This window comes from Arachis ipaensis, chromosome B6, assembly GCF_059453495.1.
Source record: "Arachis ipaensis isolate K30076 ecotype BB chromosome B6, ASM5945349v1, whole genome shotgun sequence".
NCBI lineage: Eukaryota > Viridiplantae > Streptophyta > Magnoliopsida > Fabales > Fabaceae > Arachis > Arachis ipaensis.
This window is the reverse complement of record NC_142441.1, coordinates 119,497,648-119,521,959: the sequence shown is the minus strand read 5'-3', so window position 1 is coordinate 119,521,959 and position 24,312 is coordinate 119,497,648.

The window sequence follows — 24,312 nt, the reverse complement described above, 5'->3', positions numbered from 1 at the left end:
AATAGATAACTCTGAAGCCTTAACTGTTTCTTCATATTTTATTCCCAACTTATTTACTTTCCTTTCTTTAATATTCTTGCTATTGTTTAATGTCTTTGAACTCTCAAACACTATTTTCTGTTTGCCTAACTAAGCCAATTAATTAACCATTGTTGCTTAGTCCTTCAATTCTCGTGGATCGACCCTCACTCACCTGAGGTATTACTTGGTACGACCCGGTGCACTTGCCGGTTAGTTTGTGGGTTATAAATTCCGCATCAGTAGTCAACAAGAAGATGGGTGCAAGAACAAGATTTGGGACCCCGGAATCCATTTCAACAATCAAAACTGTTGGGGCCTTGTCATCTACCTAAGCTTACTTGAAGGCCTTGTGCGCCTAATTTGGGATTCAAGGAAGAGTTCAAGCATAAGCCACCATAGAAAAGCCCTCACAAAATGTCCAACTTAAGGACTTAAACTAAAAGTGCTAGGTGGGAGACACCCCACCATGGTAAACTCTTTCCATTCTCTTGTATATATAATCAATGAATGAATTGGGTTGCCATTGTTAGGTAGTTTTCTTATTTTCATACTTTAGCATACTTTGCTTTGATTACTAGGTTACTTGTTAGATTTATGTTTTGTTTAGAATTTCTCTCATAGAAATAAGAACTTCGTTGTAAGCATAGATCCAAACCAACAAACAATTCTTACATAAAAAATTTGAGTTGTCACAAGTACAAACCCCAATAAGAATTAACCGAAGTATTTAAACTCCGGGTCGTCTCACAAGGAATTGCAATTAAGTGATCAATTATTGGCTATGAAAATGCAAGGGGGTTTGATTTTATAGTTTGACAAGAAAAGTAAACAATAAGAAAGTAAATGATATGAACTAATAAAATAAAGGAAAGGAACTCTTGGTTAGACATGGGTAATTGAGATCACCATCCTTGTCTACAAACCATGTATTAACAATTATGAGGAACCAAGCTCATTAAGTCTACTTCTATGCTTGAAGTATATCAAATGGCTTGATCAACATCAATCCATAGGTTCTAACCTAGCTACTAATTGACTTAGTAGTAGGCTAGTATCAATGGTTATCAAATTGACCACCAAGGGTTCTCGATCAAATCTCCAATTCAATGAGACCTAATGACTCAAGGTCACTCAATTCCCTTGGCCTAGGCCAAGAGTAAAGAAAACTACTCAAAAACTAGTGTAAACATTTTATCAAATACCTAGTATGCAAGAAAAATAAACATCACAAAATGAAAGAATTAAAGAAACCCATAACTAACACAAGCAAGAAATCAACAATAACAATCAAGATCAACATAAAAGAGACATGGAAACATAAATTTGCATTAGAAGAAATCAAGATCCAACAATTGTTCATCAACATAAAAGAGAGCAAAATAAGAAACTAAGAAGATTAAGACAATAGAACACTAAAATATAAAGAGAATTGAAATCAAAAGAAGAATTGAAAGATGAATTTGAGAAAATTAAACCTAAACTACCCTAAATTCTATAGAGAAGGGAGAGCTTCTCTCTCTAGAATTCTAACCTGAAACATGATGAAAACTAAACTATGGCTACTTGCTCATTCCCCCTTTAATCGTTGGGTTCAATAGCATCAGAAATGAGTTGGATTGGGCCCAAAATGAGCTAGAAATTGCTGGCCACGAGTTGCTCTTTAATGAAGCACGTGCAACATTGATACGTACACGTCCAGTGGGCGTATGCATCCCTAAACGCAAAGAAACTACCACAAATTTTATATTATTTTGAAGCCCCAGATGTTAGCTTTCCAATACAACTAAAACGCCTCATTTGGACCTTTGTAGCTCAAGTTATGGTCGATTGAGTGCGAAGAGGTCAGGCTTGACAGCTTTGCGGTTTCTTCATTTCTTCATGAGTTCTCCCACTTTGCATGCTTTTCTCCTCACTTCTTCAATCCAATCTGTGCCTTCTAAACCTGAAATCACTTAACAAACACATCAAGGCATCGAATGGAATTAAAGTGAATTAAAATTGGCAAATTTAAGGCCTAAAAAGCATGTTTTCACACTTAAGCACAAATTCAGGGAGAATTACAAAACCATGATATTTCATTGAATAAATGTGAGAAAAGTTGATAAAATCCCCAAATTAAGCACAAGATAAACCACAAAATTGGGGTTTATCACCTACCCGCTCCCGACATTACCCGGGCATAAGTCCCAGATATGGTTTTCCAGATGCATGCAGTGTGCTTATAAGTCTTATGGCTTGGCCGCATATAGTGTGACTTTCAAATGTTTTTCAATGTGCTTACATCTGGAAAACAGTTCTCAGTGTGTGGGCATCACCACTATACATTTGGCACTAAGACCCAAACAAATTCGCATCTGCTCTCTTGTGGCAAACAATCTCTTAAAGCTTTATCTTTGCCCTCTGCTCTTCTGTGGCAAGGCAGAGATCTGCTCTCCTGTGGCAGATATCGCTTTAGTTAATACATTCTTTTCTCTTTTGTACTCTGCTATCCTGTGGCATAGATTCGTTAGGTTCTTTTAATCTTTGTTCTTTGCTCTTCTGTGGTAGAGATTCCTTTTACTTAATATATCCCTCTCTTTCTGTTCTTTTTCTTTTAAAACCAAAACCACCTCTTTATGACATTCTTCAAAACCTTTAAAACAATTCTACTTAAACCAATTTTTCTTTCAAAAGACAAGGAGAAATTATTTACTAGTTAAACCCCTCAGCAAAGGCTCCAGACTTTAGGGGAGCGACAACCAATCTCATTTTCTTAAGTTCATTGGAAATCCTTAACAATTATTGTTTTCTTAAATTAAATTAATCAAATAAAGTTTCTAAATCAAATCAAAACTAAACCATACAAATCAGAGGTTCCAAACCAATGTCAAAGCCAACACCAATCCCAGTTCCATCCTTAAAATTAATTCTTTAACTTTTTCCAAGACGTCAAAAAACGAAATTATTCAGTCAAAATTCAATTACGTTTAAAGTTCACTAAAACTCCTCCGAATGAAATTTTTTATTCAAATTCAAAACATAAGCCCTTTTCATATTTAAATCAACCTTAAAACATAATACTTCTCTTAAATAATTTAAAATCGTAAAATAATTCTTTTCTAAATAAATTAAACTCAAAACATATACTTTTATTAAATGAATTAAACTCGAAACATAACTATTTTCTTAATAAATAAAAAATCAAATAATTCAACTTCTCAAATCCAATCTTTTTCTAAATAACATTTAAAACAAAGTCTTAAATTTTATAACAAAATTTTGACAGCATCTACCTAAAACTCGGACTTTGCCACCCTTTTCCCCATCCAAACCATTTCTCAAATTCTTTCAAATTGTTTCCAATAAATCAAAACCATTTCTAATATAAAAGAAATTATAAAATTAAATCAATTAAAAATCCAACCGCTTCAAAAATCAAACCATTTCCATATCTCAAAGCATGTCATCAATTTATTTCTTATTAAATCTCAATGTCATTATCAAATCTCACCAATTTTACTTGATTACCAACAATTTTCCAGCCCCAAATTCATCAAAATAATTTGGTTCTTGGCTGCACTTAAACTGACCAAACCCCAAACTAATCACAAATATCAATATCACAAAAATTCAACATAAATTCAGTCAAATTCAATCAATAATCAATGAAACAAAAATTCACTTATCAAATTCATATTTAATTATTATAAAGTTATGAAAACTCTACCTCCGTACGAAATCAAAATAACAGAAACTCCGGAGAAGCTTTTTTATCGAGCTGCTGAAGAAGAGAACGTCAGAAATCGTCTGTGCCTCCTAGAAAAATGTCAACTTCCACCGAACAAAAATGTCACCAACACGTAGAGGAGAAAGATACGGACGCTTTTACCGGATTAGATTTTTTATTGGAGTTACGGATAACAAGAAATCGAAGTTGGAAGTTCATGGCATCCATGGAATCACGTTCTTTTCTCTCTCTCTGGTTCTCTTTCTTTTCCTTCAATAACAAACGCTGATGATGATGATTATCAATGGGAATTTGGCTTGCTTAATGTTTGGATCACATGGGGAGGGAGTACGTGTCACTCATTTATACTGCTGAGTCACCGATTCAAGTTATAAATATATTAAACGGATAATTATGAAAGCTAGATATATTAAAACACAAGTAATGATATATATGAGTTACTAATATAAATGACATTAGCAACATAACGATAAATGATATACGGTAAAGCATTAGCAAAGCTAAGTTCACTGAAGAGTACCGATATTTATTCATATCGGTGGATATTGAGCTCAATAATAATATTATTAACTAAACTCTATTTTTAAATTAAAAATATCAATTACTCAAATTAAAATATATATATATATATATATATATATATATATATATAATTTTTATTACTTATAAATTATTAGAATTATAGTTTTAATTAGGAAAAATATTGCATCATAAAAAATATATATAAGAATATGAATTTGATTGAATTCAAATAGTTATAAAATTAATTTAATTACTTATAATAAAATAATTTTTAAAAATAAAAAACTCCAATTTATAAAATAATTTATAACTTATTTATATTTATATTCTCTAAAATGTGGGTCATTACAAGACACAAAGCAAGGTTAATTGCTAGAGGTTTTATTTAATATGCTAGTATTGATTTTGATCAATTTCTTTTACTAGTTATAAAACTAGTTATAATTAGATTGATTCTCACTCTAGCATTGTCAAAAGAATGGAAAGTAAAGCAATATAATTTTCATAATGCTTTCTTGAAAGGACAATTACATGAAACTGTTTACATGTCCCAACCATCAGGTTTTGTACATTCATATCCCAATTTAGTTTGTAAATTAAACTAGGCAATATATGGTTTGAAACAAGTTCCAAAAGCTTGGTATCTCACGATTACTGCTACTTTAAATTTTTTTGGATTTAAAAGAACAAAATTTGACCCTTCTTTATTCACTTGTTTCACTATAAAATCTATTATTTATATACTCATATATGTTGATGATATCCTTGTGATCGGGAACAAGAAGAAGAGATCAAATCTGTCCTTAATAAGTTGTATTCGATTTTTTTGCTTAAATTTCTTGGAAACTTGAATTTCTTCTTAGGAATCAAATAAATTAATTTCCTTAAATCAAACTAAATATATTAATGTGTTACTTGTGAGAGCAGGGATACAAGAATCCAAACCAATCCAAACACCAATGATGAGCTCACTTTGACTTACATCCCAATCAAGTGAACCATTTGACAACTCCACATTGTATCGTTCCATAGTGGGTGATTTACAATGTGCTACAGTCACAAGACCTGATATTACCTTCTTAGTTAATAAAGTGAGTCAGTTTATGTCAAATTCATAGAAAGATTATTAGATTATTTCTAAGAGAGTGCTGAGATATTTAACGGGTACAACACATCTCAAACTTGAATTTTATAAAAAAATTGACGTAAGACTTATTGCCTTTTCAGATTCATAATGGGCAAGTGATTTAGATGATTGAAAATCAAGTACAGACTACTACATGTATTACGGTTCGAATTTGATCTCTTGGAAATGCTCAAACAAATCATAGTGAGTCATAACTCAACAGAAGCTGAGTTTAGAGCCTTAGCAGTAGTCTTTTCTGAACTAATTTGGATACAAAACTTTCTTATTTAATTACAGCAACCTTGCACAACTCCTCCAATAGTGTTTTGTGATAATATGTAATCTATTCTCCTTACTTACAATCTAATCTTATACAATCGAACAAAACACTTCGAACTCAATCTATATTCCATCCTCTGAACAAGTAGCTGATATCTTAATAAAACCAGTAACTTCAGCTACTTTTGAGAACTTGAAAGGTAATCTCAAGTTGACTTTACATCCAACATGAGTTTGTGGGGACATGTTAGCATATAGAATAAAAAATCTATCAAAAGTAGAGTTTTTGTAGTTGATTAACTAATACAGCTTGTAACAACCTATATAGTTGTTAGGTTCTTTACTCTCTTTTTCTCCAAAGATAAATGTTATTTTCTTATTATGAGAATAACAATGGTTCCATAAAGGAAGAACAAAAAAAAACAGAAAAATTTCTCAGCTTATCACTAAAGCGTGACTAGAAGACAAACATACTTAAGAAAGAGTAAAGTAAGAAGAAAGGGAAAAGGCAACTTTCATCAAACATAGCTATGGATGTCACCCACTAATTTGGTACCTTCTAGCACAATTTTTGGCGCTGGACTCACTAGCTTCCCAAAGACACATTAGTTCCTTAACTTCCAACTTCTCCAAAATAGTGACGCTATGAAGATGAGCTTTCATCAACCGTCGTTTCGAGTCACTGACTAAGATAAAGCTCGTTGCCACCAATTGAAGAAGGGATCCCTTCTCTCTACCATAGGTCATGGATTATTGAGCTTAGCCCCCAAATTATTGAAGATAGTGGACATTGGAACAAGGCATGAGAAATTGATTCGTTTTTTATCATGCATCTTGGGCATATGGCTGGGGTGGAGGCAAATTGGCTATGGATCTATTGTAGCACTGGGATCTTTTCTTGAAGGCTTTTCCATAAAACTATCTTGATTTTATGAGGTAATTTCAATTCCCAAAAGCTATTCTACACTTTGTGATTCTGTATGTTTTGAGGTCTAGCTCAGCGAAATAGGAGAGTGATAGAACCCATAGGCAATCTTATATCTTGATCCAACTTCGTATATACTTGATTTTGTCCAGCACTAATTAATTTTATCTTCCGCCTCTGTTGGTTTGATTGAAAGAATTTTAGTGCTGATATCAACTGAAAAAATTGACTCAATCAGGGTCCTGTTCCAGCTTCGGTCTGAATTTAATAATGCACTTACATAATCAATTGTTGGTTCGGCAGGATTGTAGCTACAGATTGACGGATATGGAAAGGTAGTGAGAATGGAAGCCAATCGTCTTGGAAGATGCAGACATTAGCACCAAAACAATTTTTCATAATAAGCCTTTTTCAATCATCTTGCACCCATCGAGAACATTTCTCTAGCCCCACAATGGTATGTTACCTATCTCTGTATTTAAGAAGCCTACATATTTGAAATTTTTAGCTTTGAGCATTCTTGATAGTGTAGAATTAGGAAATTTCATTACTCGCCAATATTACTTGCCTAATAGAGCTAAATTTTGTGCCCTTAGGTCTTTGATCCCGAGTTCACCTTCTTTTTTTGGTCTTGTCATTGTGTCCCAGTTAACCCATACCTGCGCACCTCTTTGCCGCCACCAAAATTGCAAGGGCATGCTGTGAATCTCATTCAGCAATGTATCTAGAAGCTTGAACCAAGATAGTGTATCAAGAGCATGTGTCTGCCTCTTGAAGATAACAAGATTCTCTTCCAACCCAGAATCTTTTTCTAAACTTTATCCTTGATGGCTCCAAAAGTTGCTTTCTTTGACTTTTGAACTATGGAGGGCAACCCCAAGTATTTGTCTTAGGCTCCAATATGTTCAATGTTTACCATCTACGCAATAGTTAACCTTGTGTCTTGAGGCATGTTATGACTAAAAAAATTGCCAACTTGCTCAAGTTTACTTTTTGCCCACTAAATTCCTCATAGATTTCTAACATCTTCAAAATGCTTTGACTTATGTTCCCTGAGCTCTTACAAAAAAGGATTGAATCATTAGCGAATAGGAGATGATTCACTGTTGATGAGCTAAAGTTAATACGCTCATACTATTGGCAAGTACACTAAATCATATCAAGTAATACTACGGTAAGTAGATATCGTTTTCACGAAGATTAACGGATTGAGTCAAGCAACATCTAATTATATCTCTAATTAGATCTATCACAACTTGGTAAGAGGAATTGGGTGAGGGAATGCTTAAAGAATTAGAAAGAAATCAAGATAGGGTATGTTAAAGGTTTCGGTGATGTTAAATCCTTTAGGAAGAGAAACATTTGTGTTTTCAAAATTTTGATTCATGCATAAATATTTTCATAGCAAATCATTTATAATTAAATTCCAATGTCTTAGAAATATAATTTCTCTTAACTTAATTAATCGTCAATGTTTTGGTCATTTAATCAAGAGAAGAGGTTAAGAATGGTTTCGATTTTAAGTCATGCAATATTCAAAGACTATTATTAGATAAATTAAATGTCACATACTTAAGAACTTGTTCTAAAATCAGTGAAGATTATGGGATGAGTTTCAAGCTAATTCTGATATTAAGTCTCTCGAAGTAATACCGGAATCTGAAATAGAAATAGAATATCTCTCAATACTTCTAATCATTATTAATGAAGAACAAAACTCAATCTTGAAAGAGGAAAGAAGCATGAATCAAATTAAAGAAAATATTTGCATTATTAATCCATAAAAATAAAACAGAGCCCTTAACTTTTAACAAGAGAGGTTTAGTTGCTCATGGTCGAGAAGAACACAATTAAACTAGAGAGAGTGTGGCGGATAGTGTATGATCTGTGTGTCATCTATTTGTGAACCTAGTTCATTGAATTATATCTAACTTTCTAACTAATTAAAATTCAAAAACCAATCTAATGTTATCTTTTGAAGAGAAAGATAACTTATTCAAATTCAAATCTAATCTAATCTAATCCTAACAACCAAATATTATCTTTCTAGAAGAGGTTGTTATTAACTAATCTTTTAAATTTTGAATCTTGAATTGATTTTAAGCTTCTTGGAAGTTGGTTATGCATTAGAGCTGGGATCTCATGATCTGCCCTACTTCTCTTATTTTTCAAGTAGTACATACATTTGGTGTAATTAGAATATTATCTGAAATGAGTCTATCCTTGAAGAAAGCACTCTAATTTAGGCTCATTTTTTTATTCATAATACCTTGTAGTTTGTGCACCATGACTTAAAAAATAATCTTGTACATAACTGATGACAAACTAATAGGTCTTATCTGAGTCATGTCACTAGCATCTGGCACCTTTGGAATCAAGCATATTTTGGTGTGATTGAAAATTTTTAGAATTCTACCTCTATGAAAGAAACTCATCACTGAATTAAAAATATCACCTCCAACTATATCCCAAAAAGTGGAAAATCTTAGCTGTAAACCCATTATCACCAAAAGCACCCTGAGCATAGACACTAAACATAGCTCGTTTGACCTCATCCATGGATAGTGGTCTTTGGAGCCTATAGTTCATAGAAGATGTAACCTTAGGCTCTGAATCCTCTAGATATGAATTTAGATCAACTGAACAAGAAGTAAAAATATCACAAAAATAGTCCTCAGCTACCTTTACAATATCCTTAGGTTTCGTAGCATTTGCATTGTCCCTCCCGACTAATCTCCAAATTTTGTTTTTTTGCACTCTTCATTGAAATTTCTGGTGAAAGAATCTAGTATTCTGATCCCCTTTTTTTAGCCACTTGACTTTAGATTTTTGTCGCCAATAGCTCTCTTCTTTCATATATGACAGTTCTAACTTCTCTTCCGTTCTAGCAATCTCCTCTACTCCATTGATCCCACCCACCAGAAATTCCTCTAGTTTAGCTTGCAATTCCTTAATTTCTTTCCCGGAATTAGTCTTGCGATTAATTTGCCATTGGACTAATCGATGTCTACACTCTTTCAGCTTTTGAGCTAAGGAGAACATAGCCAAGCTTGTTACTTCCATTCTCCACACTTCACTGACAATTATCCTAACAACTGCTTCTCTAAACCAGTGTTCTTGGTATTTTCATTGCCTTTACTATGCCAGTTTTGAGATTTGCTTTCCATTAGGATAGGAGCATGATCCAAACCTGATTCAGAGAGCCTATTTACCGCTGCATTCGAATATTTCACATTCCATCCTATCCCAACTAAATATCAATCGAGTCTCTCCTTCACCAACTCCTCTCCTTGTCTTCAATTTGTCCAAGTGAATGGCTGCCCCACCATTCCAATATCTACTAACTCGTTGCTATCAATGAAGTTAATGAATGTTGAAATGGTGGTTCCAGATTTTTTGCGTGCACCTCCTTTTTTGCTTGGCTTGTTATAGTATTAAAATCTCCTGCTATTAACACTTTTCCTTCCAGTTGTTGAATCATTGTTGTAATCTTCACAAACTGTGAGGATCAAATTTAACCCGAGCAACTCAAATAGACACCAATGAACCCCCATACCTCGTTACTTTCTACATCTTTGACCTCGGCCACCACAAAGAATTCTCCACTATTTAGAACTCGAACAGTGATGTTGTCTTTCTAGGCTACTGCAAGCCCTCCAGCCACTCTCAAAGGATTAATAATTTGCCAATTTCCATAGCAGCATGTCCGAAGTTTTGCTTTCACCTCTCGAGAATGGTTCTTTATTTCACAAATGTACACAATCTTGGGAGAGTGAGATTTACGTATCTCTTTTAGACTTTGAATTGTCAGGAGTCTCCCCAAAACTAGACAATTCCATGCAAGAGTTCTCATGAGGATCCTTTGACTATGCCACTCTTCAATCTTCTTTTAACCCCAGTTGTAGTCTCCAACACTCCAACACCTAATCTTTCTAATTTCTTCCACTTTCAGCCTTTCTCTATTGTAAGCCACTGCTCGATTGTAAATTGCATAAACTACCCTTCATCCTTTTTGAAATTAGATTGTTCGGCTATGATAATCTTCATGCATTCCATTCTTGAATTGGTTAATTGTGGTAAGAAAGGTGTTGCCATGTTACTAGCATTTTTTGGTGTCATGCTCTTTGTTCCTTCTTGCATAGACATCATTGCAAAATCCTCCAATAACCAGTTTAAGATCGACACTAAGTAGTCTTGTTCTGGTTCTGAGTTGAATTGCTGAATGTTCGTTCTTTTTCAAAATTAATTCGAACCCTCACTTGATTAGCTTTAACCCAATCTTCAATTTCATCTTATTTTACCCTATCACTCTCTGTATCCTTCAGCAAATCATGACAGTTTTTCACATCATGTCCTAGTTTTATGCAATAGGTACAGAAATTTCCAAGCCTCTTATAGCTCAATGCCACCTCTATCTCCTTTTGATTAGATCCTACATCTGTTAACCGATCCATCACTCGCTTAGTAGCATCAATATTAATCTTGGCCTTTACAATCCTAGTTTTTCTCCCCCACCATGCCTACCTCCAACACCATGCTTTGCCTTTCTCCCAATTTACGCCCAACTTCAATGGTTTTAAACAACTCTGGCAAACCCCAAAGTTGAACCCAAACTAAAAAATTGGCAACGATCTCCTTATCCCAGTTCTGATCTTTTTTCCATCATTTAACATGGAGCACATAATTCTTGAGTATCTATGGAGAACCATGTCTCCTTTATCACTCACTCTAAATCCTTCCAAATTGTCCCATATAGCCTTTAAAGTATTCTCCATAGTTCCTATTGAATAATTTTTGGAAGCAAAGAGTCTGCCATAGAGGCTATTTTAGCAAGCGTTAATACCTTCTACAATGTTTGCTTCTTCCAACAGAATCACGTTCCTTCCTTCTTCCTCTCTGCCTTCATCAGCTCGATCGTCACTCTTCCCTGACTCCACCATGCAGATTACATAATTTATCTCTATGTCAATCTAGCAGTTAAAGTCTTACGTTGAGGTTTGATTTACGTTGACAATGTAGGTTTGATGGTAATAAAAACTCCGTTAGAAAAATCATAGAAGAGTACTAAAAAAACCCTTAAGTCAGATATATAATACAAGATTCTTGTTAGGTTCTTTACTCTTACTACGTATACAAATGAAAATTATATATATATATAAACTCTACAAAATATTAAAATACAAATTCAACTATCATTGAATTTTATTACTTTTCAATTTTTTCTCTCTAATAACACTTACATTCGAGTGTTCTGCATATTTGAAACTGTTGTGCTTTTTTGTTAAATGTTGCAAGTTAAATAACTGTAAATAAATAAGGTTATTTTGGGAAATAAATACTTTAATCAAATGACTATTCTCGCTGTCAAAAAAAAAATGACCATTCTCTCTCTTTCCTTAACTTAATAGTAATAAAGATGTTCAACAAATGAAATATACAAATTTTGAAGGATGATGCTATATGTTCAAAAAATTTTGATATAATGTAACACATTATTACTCTATCAGTATGACATGGATTTTACAACCACAGACTATCGGCAAGTGCACCGGGTCGTACTAAGTAATAAACTCACGGTGAGTGAGTGTCGATCCCATGAGGATTAATAGATTAAGCAAGCAATGGTCAACCGATTAATCTAGTCAGACAATCAAAGTTAGATTTTTGAAAAGCTTGAACATAAATAGCAATGTAACAAAAGCAAACAGTGAGTATTGAAAAGTAATATGATATAAAAGAGTTAAGATTTTAAAGATGTTGAGACGTCCAGATCAATAATTTTCACTTTCCACCTTGAGTATGCAAAGATATTTTCATGGAAAATCATTAGTAATTAAATTCCAATCCCTTATTAATTTAATTTCTCTTTAACCTAATTAATCACTAATTCCTTAGTCAATTACTTAAGAAAAGAGTTAAGCACGTTTACTGGTTCATAAGCCACACAATTCATAAGAATCTCTCCTAGTTGATTTGATGTCACTTATCAAGTCTAGTTCAAAACTTAAGAGTTGTGAGAATTGGTTTTCAAACTTAATTCATTTAATCAACTTTTTCAAGAAGTTAAAAGAATTCAAGTCAGAGAAGAATTATTTTCCAATACATTTAAGTCACTTTTTGATGAAGAACGAAAACCTTTTTATAAGAAGATATCAATGCATAAATCAAAGGTAGAAAAAGCTAGAATATTAATATATGGACTCAATAGATCTCCTTACCTTAACCTAGGAAAATTAGTTGCTTTTGTTCTTCAGAGAAATCCTAGAATTTTGAAGAGTAAAAAGTGCCGAAGAAGAAGGAGCTGGCAGTGACTTCTCCCCTTATATACTAACCCTAAAAACAAGTTTCGAATTCAAACCTAAAATAGAATCAAAACTAAAATAGAATCAAATCTTTCTTTCTAAATATTTTTTTCTCCGCAAAGATCTCCCCTCTTTCTGTTTGCCAATCCTCAATTAATGCTATCATTGGTGGGCTTTTGATTAACCACTCAAGTGCTGAAGAATTGGACATAGAGTGGCTTTATTTGAGGCCCCTGGAGAGTGTCCATAATCTCACTTCCCACGTAAAGGATCAACATGCAACGTGATGCCCATTCTTCATTCACTTTGCTCTCTCTCATCTACATTGCATGTGAAGAGTCCCATGTGGTACGCGGTCTTAATTCCCTTCAATTGCACGTAGAAAAATTCACGTCCCACGTGAACAAAAAATTGTGCGTACGCATGCTTGATGTGTACACATGACAGCCCAAAATCCTCTTATTGTGCGAATGCATGCACCATGCGTACGCATGATAGCTCACATACCACATGAGCTTTCACGTCCCATGTTGCCTGATGACAGGTCATCTTATGCTAGTTTTACTAGCAATTTTCATTTGTTTCATTAGATTTCATGCACTTTCTTGCACAGTAAATAAGTGATTGGAGTGAAATTTCATGTTTATCTTGATTCAATCAAACATCATTAATTTTATACAAAATCATGAGATTTATGCAAAAATTAGATGATTATTATGAATGATACAAAACCTTATGATTTTGGTGAGACTTTGATTGCATGTTTGGTTGATTTTAGGTGGAAAAATGAAGAGAAAAAGAGGAAGTGCAGAGTAACACTGTGCTCAAATAGAGAATGCCACGCTCTCTATCGACGCGTACGCGTGCATGATGCGTACGCGTGGATGTGATTGGCGCTCATTTGCAAAGGGAGTGCTACGTTATTTGAGTGAGCGTTTTCGAGATGGAATTGAAAGTTTCGCAACCGACGCACACGCGTATATGACGCACACGCGTATATGACGCACACGCATCGATGGAGCATCTGGGATGAAGCACGCTTACGCGTGGGTGGTGCAGAAGCTTGGAATCAACATTTTGCTATCCACGCGCACGCGCAGAAGACGCGCATGCGTGGGAAAGCGCTCATGGCATGAACGTAGAGCTCACTAAACGAACGCTATCAAGGACACACACGCGTGAATGGTGCGCGCAAGCATGATGGAGGCTGAAGATGGCAGTGATGCATACGTGTTGATATGCAAAAATGCGAAAGGCATGGGTGCGAAGCACGCGTACGCATGATGAGCTTTCAGCGAGCAATGACGCGCACGCGCAGTAGACGCGTGATAACCCCCATTTGTAGGGTTTGTCTTGTGTTGAATTTAGAGGATTTTATCATCTTTTCCCACATTTATTCAATGAAATAGCATGGTTTCCTTATTGTCTCCTAATTTGTGCTTAAGAGTGAAAACGTGCTTTTTAGGACTTAAAATAGCCAAATTTAATTCACCTTGATTCCATTAGATGCCTTGATATGTTTGTTAAGTGATTTCAGATTTAGGAGGCAAGGATTGGATCAAGGGAATGAAGAAAAAACATGTAGAAATGGAGAACTCATGAAGAAATGAAGGAATTGCAAAAGTTGTCAAGCCGACCTCTACGCACTTAATCGACCATAACTTAAGCTACAGAGATCCAAATGATGCAGTTCTAGTTGCGTTGGAAAGCTAACATCCGGGGCTTCGAAATGATATAAGATTTGCCATAGTTGCACTGCGCATAGGGGCACGCAGGCGCACGGTACATGTACGCGCCGATGGGTGCACGTGATTTATTTAATGCAACTCGTGGCCAGCGATTTCTGGTGCATTTTAGGCCCAATCCAACTCATTTCTGATGCTATTTAACCCAAGGATTGAAGAGGGATGGGACATCTAGTTAGTCAGTAATTTTTATTTTAGTTTTATCATGCTTTAGTTAGTTTCTAAAGAGAGAAGCTCTCTATTCTCTCTAGAATTAGGAGTAGGTTAGATCTAGATTAGGAATTCTTAAATCTAGGTTAATTTCATGCTTAGATTTACTCTTCCTTTATCAATTCTTCTTCTTCTACATCTCTTCTCTCTAGTTTAGCATTTAATTCTTGTAATTTTCTACTTTTATGTTGATGCACTTTGTTTCTTCCATTTCTCTTTAATGCAATTTATGTTTTCATGTTCCTTTATTGTTCATTTGATTTGTTGTTGTTTAATTCCTTGCAATTGAGTAGTGTAGATTTACTTTTCTTGCAATTTTACTATGCTTTTCTTTTATGCCTTCCAAGTGTTTGATAAAATTCTTGGTTAGATTTCATAGTAGAATTTTATGCTCTTGGCTTGGGAAGGTAACTTAGGAACTCTTGAGTTACTAATGTCCAAGTGATTGATGATTGGGAGCCATTAACGCTAGATCTCACTAATTGATTTGGTGGAGAACTAGAACTTATGGACTTGGATTTATATAGCTCACTTGACTATCCTCTACTATTAGTTAGGGGATGATTTAGTGGGATTGATCCTTGCCAATTCTCATGTTGTGGTTAGTGATAAGGATAGAGATCCTTGACCACCAACCTTTGCCAAAACCTTTTTAATTGTTAGTTTAATCTTATTTCCATTTACATTTCATGTCTCTTATCCCAAAAATCCTAAAACATACTCCATAACCAATAACAAGATACTTTATTGAAATTCCTAGGGAGAACGACTCGAGGTTCCAATACTTTGGTTTATAAATTTAGGGGTTTGTTTTAGTGACAAACAATCTTTTGTATGAAAGGATTATTGTTTGGTTTAGAAACTATACTTGCAACGAGAATTCATTTGTGAATTCTAAACCATCAAAAATCCCAATCATCAACGTGTACGCGTGAGTGAATGAACGCTGCGCTCTCTTTCAGAACGCTACGTTCCCCTGGAAGCTGCAACCAAGTACCCATCTCTGATCCACTTCATCAACGGCCAAAAAGCCCACTCCAAGTACTTGATGACTGAATTAGAAAGTGTATAAATAGGAGAAAATTTTATTTCAATGGGATCGATCTTCTTTTGGACTTTTCTCTTTTTACCTTCTTCTTATTTTTCCTTTTTGTTCTGTTTTAGGAATTCTGTAGAATTGGGAGATCTGAGTTTATTTTGCTTTCTGTTTTACTTCTGTTCTTCTTCTTCTACAATTTTCTTTTTTGTTTTGGTTTTTACTTGAGCTATGATAAACTAAACCCCAAATTCATTAGGGGAGGAGCTCTATTGTAACTCCAATGAATCAATGAAATTCTTCTTCTTCTCAATTCAATTTAGTAGCTATTGGATATCTTCTGTTTTAATTTAGAATTCTTCACTCTAGAAGGGGGTTGAATTCAATTGAATGCTTGTGTGAGCCTCGGAAGGGAGATCACTTGCATTAGCCTCTTACAGACATAAGTGCAACCATGATACGGGAGTTCTATGCAAATGCAGTAAGGCCAAGCAAAACCAGCCCTCCCTACAAGAGCTATGTTAGGGGGTTGATGTGGACTTCAGCCCATCAGCAATCATGAGGGTCTTGCAAATAAGAGTAATACCCTTTGGAGAACCCAGCTTTGATGAGAGAATGAAGGGTGAGAATGATCCTGATGAGCTAGTAAATAGTTTATGTTTAGAAGGCAGAGACTGGGAAAGAGATTTAGATGGGGATCCAAGCTACTTGAAGAGGATTGATCTCATACCTGAGGCCAAAGGTTGGTATGAGATAGTAAGAAGATCCATACTCCCTATTGGAAATACCTCAGAGGTTACAATAAAGAGAACGATTCTGACATACTGCATACTCAAAGGAGGAGAAATCAATGTCCCACAACTTATAGCAGATAGCATCCAAGAGATGGCTGAGGATAACAGCAAATCAAGCAGACTTGGTCACCCAAGTACCATTTTGAGGTTGTGCAATAGAGCAGGGGTACTCTTTGAGGATGCAGATACAGATCGGGTAAAGGGAGGCAGAGGAATCACCAAACAAAGGATGGAAGGCGCTACTGACACTGACACTCAGCAGGAGAGAAGACCCCAAGGAAGAAGAAGGAAACCACAAATGGAAGAGGGACAAGCTTCTGGCACAATGTACTTAAGCCAAATGCAAAGTGCCATTGAAGAAATTTCTCAGCAATATATGAGAGATAGAGAACAACAACAAGAGCAATACATGAGGGCTCAGGAGCAGCAAGAGAACTGGCAGCTGAAGATGATGGAGCAACAAGAAAACTTCCAACTGAGGATGATGGACCAGCAGAGAGAATTCCAAGCAAGATTTTTGGAACAGCAAAGGGAACAATCTGGTCAATCTCAAGAATTATTCGACAAATTGTTCCAACAACAAGCTGAACAAGAGAAGTACCTCCAAAATCTTTATCAATGGAAGAACATATACCACATAGCTGGAGAGCAAAGATATTTAGACAGGATAGACTATGATATAAAGACCCAATCAAAGCTGAACTACATAGTCTGTGGCATGCCAGTGGTGAACTGAGAGATCAAACCGTCTATCCAGTGTCAGGAATTAGTAAACAAGCAAAGAGCAAGAGCCCAGGAAAATATAGAAAGAATGGAGCAAAAGTTAAAAGAGGTTGGACTCTGGGATCAGGTAGACCATTCTTGGGATCAAAGATGCCTTGCTGAAGGACAACAGCAACGAGAAATGAAAAAGAAGAGGAAGCAGGAGCCAACGAAGAAAGGAGAGTCCAGCAAAGGAACGGAGCACAAAAATTAGAGGTGGTGGAGTTCCATTCATAATCTTAGTAAATAAGGAAGATGCACATCTAAAAAATGATATGCCTTCCAAATTTTCATGTTCTGCACATTCATATTTTTGAGCTTATATATTCTGCATCTTTATGTTTTTGAAAAAGTTTTCATGTTCTGCAGTGTTATAATAGTTTCCATATGCATCACTCACTTTACTTGAATGTATGTCTTGTTCCCTTCTGCATAAATAAGAGAAAATGATTGAACCAGAAAGTAATTATTCAATGTGATAGGGATGATAATAAAGTTCAGTGGTGGTAATTGTAATACCCGTTTTATGAAAATTAATTAAATAGTAAATTAAATAGGAGCGAATATGGTTGGAAGATTTGGCAATTGGAATTTGATCATTTAAATATGATATTTGGATTCAGTGAATTTTTTCGAGTCGGAAAACATAGTTTTCTGCGTAAAAACGCGCAGTGAAATTTTGACCGGCAGTACCGGCTGAGATCTGTCTGGTACTGCAGTTGAGAAAATTTATTATAAGTAAATAAGGTTAAGAAAGGAGGAATTTTAATTAGGGAAGGTAGAAATATTTAAAATGCGATTTGGAGCGCTAATCTTAAAGGTTTTGGCCCAAAATTGGGCTAACGGACGAAAATAAGTAAACCGGGCCTAAGTGGGCCCAAGACCCAATATACATACACATTAGTTATGAGTATTTCAGCTCATTCTACCCTAAAAGGAAGGGTTGGGGCGCTGAATTGAGAAGAGAGGAGGGAAGAGAGAAAACCTAACTCTCTTTGATCTTCAAACCACCATAACTTGAGCTACGGAGCTCCGATTGATGAGCCGTTTGCGGCCACGCGTCGCTCTTTTTATCCTCTACAATTCTATCTAAGTTTTGTGGTGAGTAATCTACTGTCCTCTGCCCAGTTTTCATTTTCCTCTTCAAATTTGAATTTGGTTTGGGTTTTGAGGAAACCTTATGATTTTGGTTGTTTAGGAGTGCTCTAGTATGAGCCATGGGTGATATTCATCATAAACTTCAGTGGGTTAAGGTAAGAAACCCTCCAACCCTTGTGATTTATCATATTTATGAGCCCTAGGTTGATGTATGTATGTGATATTAGTTATGTTAGTGTACTTGGTGATTTTGATACACAATTGGGAGGTTGGTGTTGCTTGTGGAGCTTTAGTGAGGTTTGGAGCTAAGGGTTGGTGGAGACTTCCATAGAAGGGGCTCAATTGGTTTGGCTACAAGAGGTACGGTTTAAGTTTCATTTAAGTACCGTGTGGTGTGATGAGAATTCCTAGGCTAGATGCCCCTAGGATTAAGTTTGAATTGTGTAAATGGTTGGTGCTAATATGCATAGTTGGTATGTAATGTGAATTAATGATCGGGTTGAGAATTGTGTGGCCTTGTATGCTTGGTGTATTGAGAATTTTATGTATTGGGTAATGAGTATTGATTTGTGGTTTATGCTTTTAAATTATGAATTGGGCCGGAGGCCGTGAATTTTGGGCCAGAGGCCGGAAAGAGGTAAGGAAGGTAAGTTGATGTGTGCATTGTATGATGACACAAGTGATTGGATGAATTTCAGATAATGAATATATGAATAATTGGGTTGGTTATTGAATAATAAAGTTTGAGGAGTTGAAGTGTGGAATTTGGTAATTTTGGATGAAATTATGTAGATGAGGTATGTTTAGTTTTGGTTGAGATATATTATGTGGTCATATATGTGATTATGATTAATGATGCCTTGATGGTATGATGATGCATGAGAGATATGTATGTTATGATATATGCTTGAGGAATGATTAAGGTTGATTAGTGGGTGAAACCACGTGATAGTGAGTATGATATTGATTATGTATAATGATGAGTGATTGAAAATAGTATTGTTGGAAATTAGGATGAGGAAGGATGTATGACATGTTAATGTGTTTGCAATTTAGCCATTTGTTTGAAATGGGTAAAAACGGCTATATGGCGGTTTTGTGAATTGTGGTAAAGTGTTAATGTATGAGTTGAGGAGACTTGATGTTGGTTTTGGTATATTTTGATTGATTTCAAAAGGGGTTGAAATTGGCATGCTTTGGTTGATTTTGAAAAGGGTTGAAAATGGCACTTTGTGGTCTTGTGTGAAAACATGGTTTTTGGGCATACTTTGATGGGACATAACTTGGACTGCGGATTTTCGTTTTGTGCTAAACTTGTTTAGAAGTGAAATTGGATCCGGGATGTCCATGCCGTTTGAAGAATGGGCAAAAAACGATTTAAAATGAGAAAGTTATGTCCGTCGGAAGATTGGGGGTTGAATCGGTGAGTTCTGCAGCTTTTAACTTAGAAAATTTTTAGCAGAATGACCCTCCAGGCGTAGGCGCACTTGGCGCGTATGCGTCATTCTTCAAGAAGGCACCATCCACGCGTGCGCGTGGTGCGCGCGTACGCATCGATGCGTTGCACCCAATGCCCAGCCATTTTCCCGAGAGTTGTGCCAGAGTTGTGCTAGTTTTGTGCATGGGGCGCAAATGCACCCACGCGTATGCATGGCTGACGCGTACGCGTCGTCTGGCTGTGTTTCAATCCGCGTGTCCACGTGTATGATGCATACGTGTCGATGAGCTTTGAGGCCATCCACGCGTGCGCGTTGAGGACGCGTACGCGTGGCCCTATTTTCATGCCAAAGTTAATTTTTGAGTTTCAAAAGCCAAACCTCATACTTCTAATGCTCCGATCTCACCCCTTATGTATTAAATCATTACGATATGCCTAGCAAAGAGAAAGGAGCTAGAGGATGTGGAACTTGCGAATGAAGCAAGGGGAAAAGTTATGATCAACGATGATCAAAGATGATTATATGAGATATGGAGGATGACGGTGGAAGTACCGTGTATGCCATGAGCCGAAGGGCTATATTTATTGATAATTGGCTAGTTCTGGATTGAACTGTGAGCCGGATGGCTGAGTTATTGCAAGGTTACGGCAAAGCCATTATGGATTATGGCTGAGTATAAATGCATATATTATAAATGAACGAATATGATAAATGAATAATGATGGAAAATGTTGAATGTAAGTATGCTTGTGTTTTCTCTCTGGTTGTAAGGGCGACAGGGCGCAGATACCCTCTAATGGCGACAGGGCGCAGATACCCTCTAATGGTGACAGGGCACATATTCCCTCTAATGATATTATTGCGCAACAGAGAGACTGTGCCCGGGTTAGCTACCGGACACGTCGGGTTGGCTTGATAATCGACAGATGATATCATCAGCCATAGGGCAGGCACTCATCATTTTCATATATTTGAATTGTTTGGGTTTGCCTATTTGTTTTGGATTTCTACATTATATATGCTATGTTACCTGATTATGTGCTACTTGTTCTATTTGTAGCTTAATTGTGTATTACTTGCCTGTATTGCTTGTGTTTGTACAACTGAGAGACCCCTCATGTTGGTGTCGGTAGAGGTTGAGGACTGTTCTTGATGAGATGAATTGATGATGCGATTGCATGATGATGATGACCATTGGATGAGATGATTTGAGCTCCCTGGGTAGACGCAGTGATGTGATTTCACTAGCTCCAGGTGAGGGTATGATGTATTGATATAGAATTGCTGAGACAGGACAACTGATGATGGTTTTGTTTATGATTCTGAATCCGATTCGTGGGAAAGTCAGCGAGTTGGGAATCATATGAGATATGAACTAGATTTAGTATCCCCTTACGACAGTTGCCTATTCATGGATTAGTGATAATCTAGGCTGGATACTTGGTGAAAAGGAGTTTAGGATGCTTAATGAGTTTTTATTGCAGTGCATTGTATTTATTTGGCACTTTTACCGTACTGGGAACCCATGGGCCTGGGGTTCTCATTCCGTATATATCTCTTGTTTTTCAGATACAGGTCCAGGTGCTCAGAAGTGAGTTGTGGGTCGTCTGAGAGACAGCGAAGATCTTTATTTTCTCTACTTTGTGTTTTGCTTAGAATCTCTCCACCTTTGTTTCAAAAAGATTATATTATGTATTGAACTCTTTTAAACTGGCCTATAGAGGCTCTCGTGTTTCCTTTGGGAGAGATTAGGATATACTGTTGTCAACTACTTTCATACTGTACCCTAGCCGGCCTAAACTTCACGGGTCGCGACTAGTGGCTATTTACTTATGTTATATATATATATATATATATATATATATATATATATATATATATATATATATATATATATATATATATATATATCTGTTATCTATCTCTTAATCTCCTTTATGCCTTGTTCGTATATCGCTTTCGGCTTCACTGTTTTTCTTTTTGTTGTTGAAACGTGAGTGGTACGTCTTCGCGATTTTATTTCTACTCTTTTTAGGCTTCTCAATTAATATTTCTTTCGAAATTACCTATATCTATATATTAAAAATCCACCTGAGTGTCGTACCACCGTAGTATCATTGACTTATGACTCGAGCATAAGGATTTGCATATTAGGGTGTTACATTATGGTATCAGAGCAGTTCGTCCTCGTGAGCCTGAGGGATGGAACTGCTTATGCTTAAGTGCATACTCTGAGTCTGTGCCTGTGCTAGTTAGGGTATCTAACCGATACATCTAGCATGAAGTCCATGAGTGTACCTTTGGTACTTTGAAGCACTATACTTTCGATATTGAGACTGATCAACTTGATATCGATTGTTTGGTGTGCATAGGAACCAGATGGCGCCTCGTGGACCCGGTCGGGGACGTGAGAGAGATCGTACTAGTACTCAGGAACCGGAAATCAACCCAAATAATCCGGTAAACCTTATGGTGGCGTTGGAGAATATGGCTGCTGCTATGCAGGCCACTCGGGGGCTCTTGGGCAACAGATAAATAATAATGGCAATGGCAGAAATGGAGCTCAGGGTCCGATGACACTGGCAACTTTCTTAAAGGTTAATCCACCTAAGTTCAAGGGAACCACCAATCCGACTGAAGCTGACACCTGGTTTCAGGCCATGGAGCGAGCACTGCAAGCGCAGTTGGTGCCTGAAGAGCAGTGTGTTGAATTTGCTACCTATCTGCTCAAGGGGGAAGCATCGCATTGGTGGCAAGGGGCTCGACGTCTCTTGCAGCAGAGGAATGATCCTATCACCTGGGGTGCCTTCCGAGTGGAATTTTATAAGAAGTACTTCCCGAATTCTGCTAGAACGGCCAAGGAACTTGAATTACTGCAGCTGAAGCAGGGTACAATGTCCGTATCTCAGTATACGGATAAATTTGACGAGTTATTCAGGTTTTCTCGTATGTGTCAAGGAACCCCGGGAGACTTCAAGGAATGGAAGTGTATTAAGTATGAGGGAGGACTTCGAAGTGAAATCCTGAGCTCCGTTGGACTGATGGAGATTAGGGTCTTCTCCGAACTTGTGAATAAGAGCCGTATTGCTGAAGAATGTGTGAGGAAGGCTGTTGAGGCGAAGAATGACCGTCGGGAGTCCCACTGAAGGGAGCACAATCAAGAATACCCAACAAGGGGTCAAGAGTTTAAGAGAAGAGGATACCCACAACGTTTTCTCCAAGGGCAAAATGACCTTACGATGAATAAGAATTACCAAGGAAAAGGTAGGAGAAAACAGATAGTGGCTGCTTCGGATGTTTTGAGCTGTCAGAGATGTGGAGGTCATCACCCAAATAGACCGTGTCGTTATGGTTCGGGTTTGTGTTACAATTGCAGAAAGCTAGGACATTTGGTTAGAGATTGCCCACACCGGAAGGACCGGGAGACTGCCAGGTCCGATTCTCGTACCTGAGGTAATAAGCAAACTGATAACTTAATTCTTTACCACTTTAGACAATGCTGAAGGCTGGTATTCACTCATAATACATGGTCGAATAAAAAATTATGATCTGTTCTAGATAACCCTAAGTTATCTTAATGGAAGGTTTGGTGAGCATAATGATTAGGTAGGCCTTTAATGGAAAGCAACCTCAGAGTGGGATGACTTGTGGGAGATGTGAAAGCCATAATCCGGTAAATCTGTGTCGAGATGGATTGGGACTTTACCATGGTTATAGAGGAGTTGGACACGTGTCCTGGAAACGTCCTAAGAAGGTCAACCGGAATACTACCAAGGGACAACAATAAGGTTGTGTGTTCACTAAAACAACGGGTGATATCGATAGATCTGACGGTTTGGGAATTGGTAAGCGAAAGATCGGTAACGTGTTAAAAGTACGATTAAGTTGGTATGTAGTTTTGGCTGAGTACTTGAGGAAGTAAGTGATAGAGCTAGTACTAGACGAGAGATCAGAATAAAGCAGCAAAAACTTGCGGAAGCAGTAACACAGGATAGCTACGAATAGGAGCTGTAAAAGTTTACTATAATATCTTAAGTTTGAATACTAGAAGGGTTAAGCGGGTTACTGCAAGTAATGATCCCCAAATAGTTGGAATTGATTGCGGCTGCGAGCTTTGATGGTTCTAAAGCAGATGAGAAAATTATCATTGATGCATAATTGGATTTAGATGGTGAGAGGGTGCAAGTTGTCGTGTTTGAGAGATGAGTACTATGATGATTGGTCATAGTGACCTTGGATTTAGATTGAGATTTATAATGGTTAGTTTTGAAAGACGAATGTGAAAACCATTAAATTGAAATGTTGATGCGGTACTGAGATTGGTTT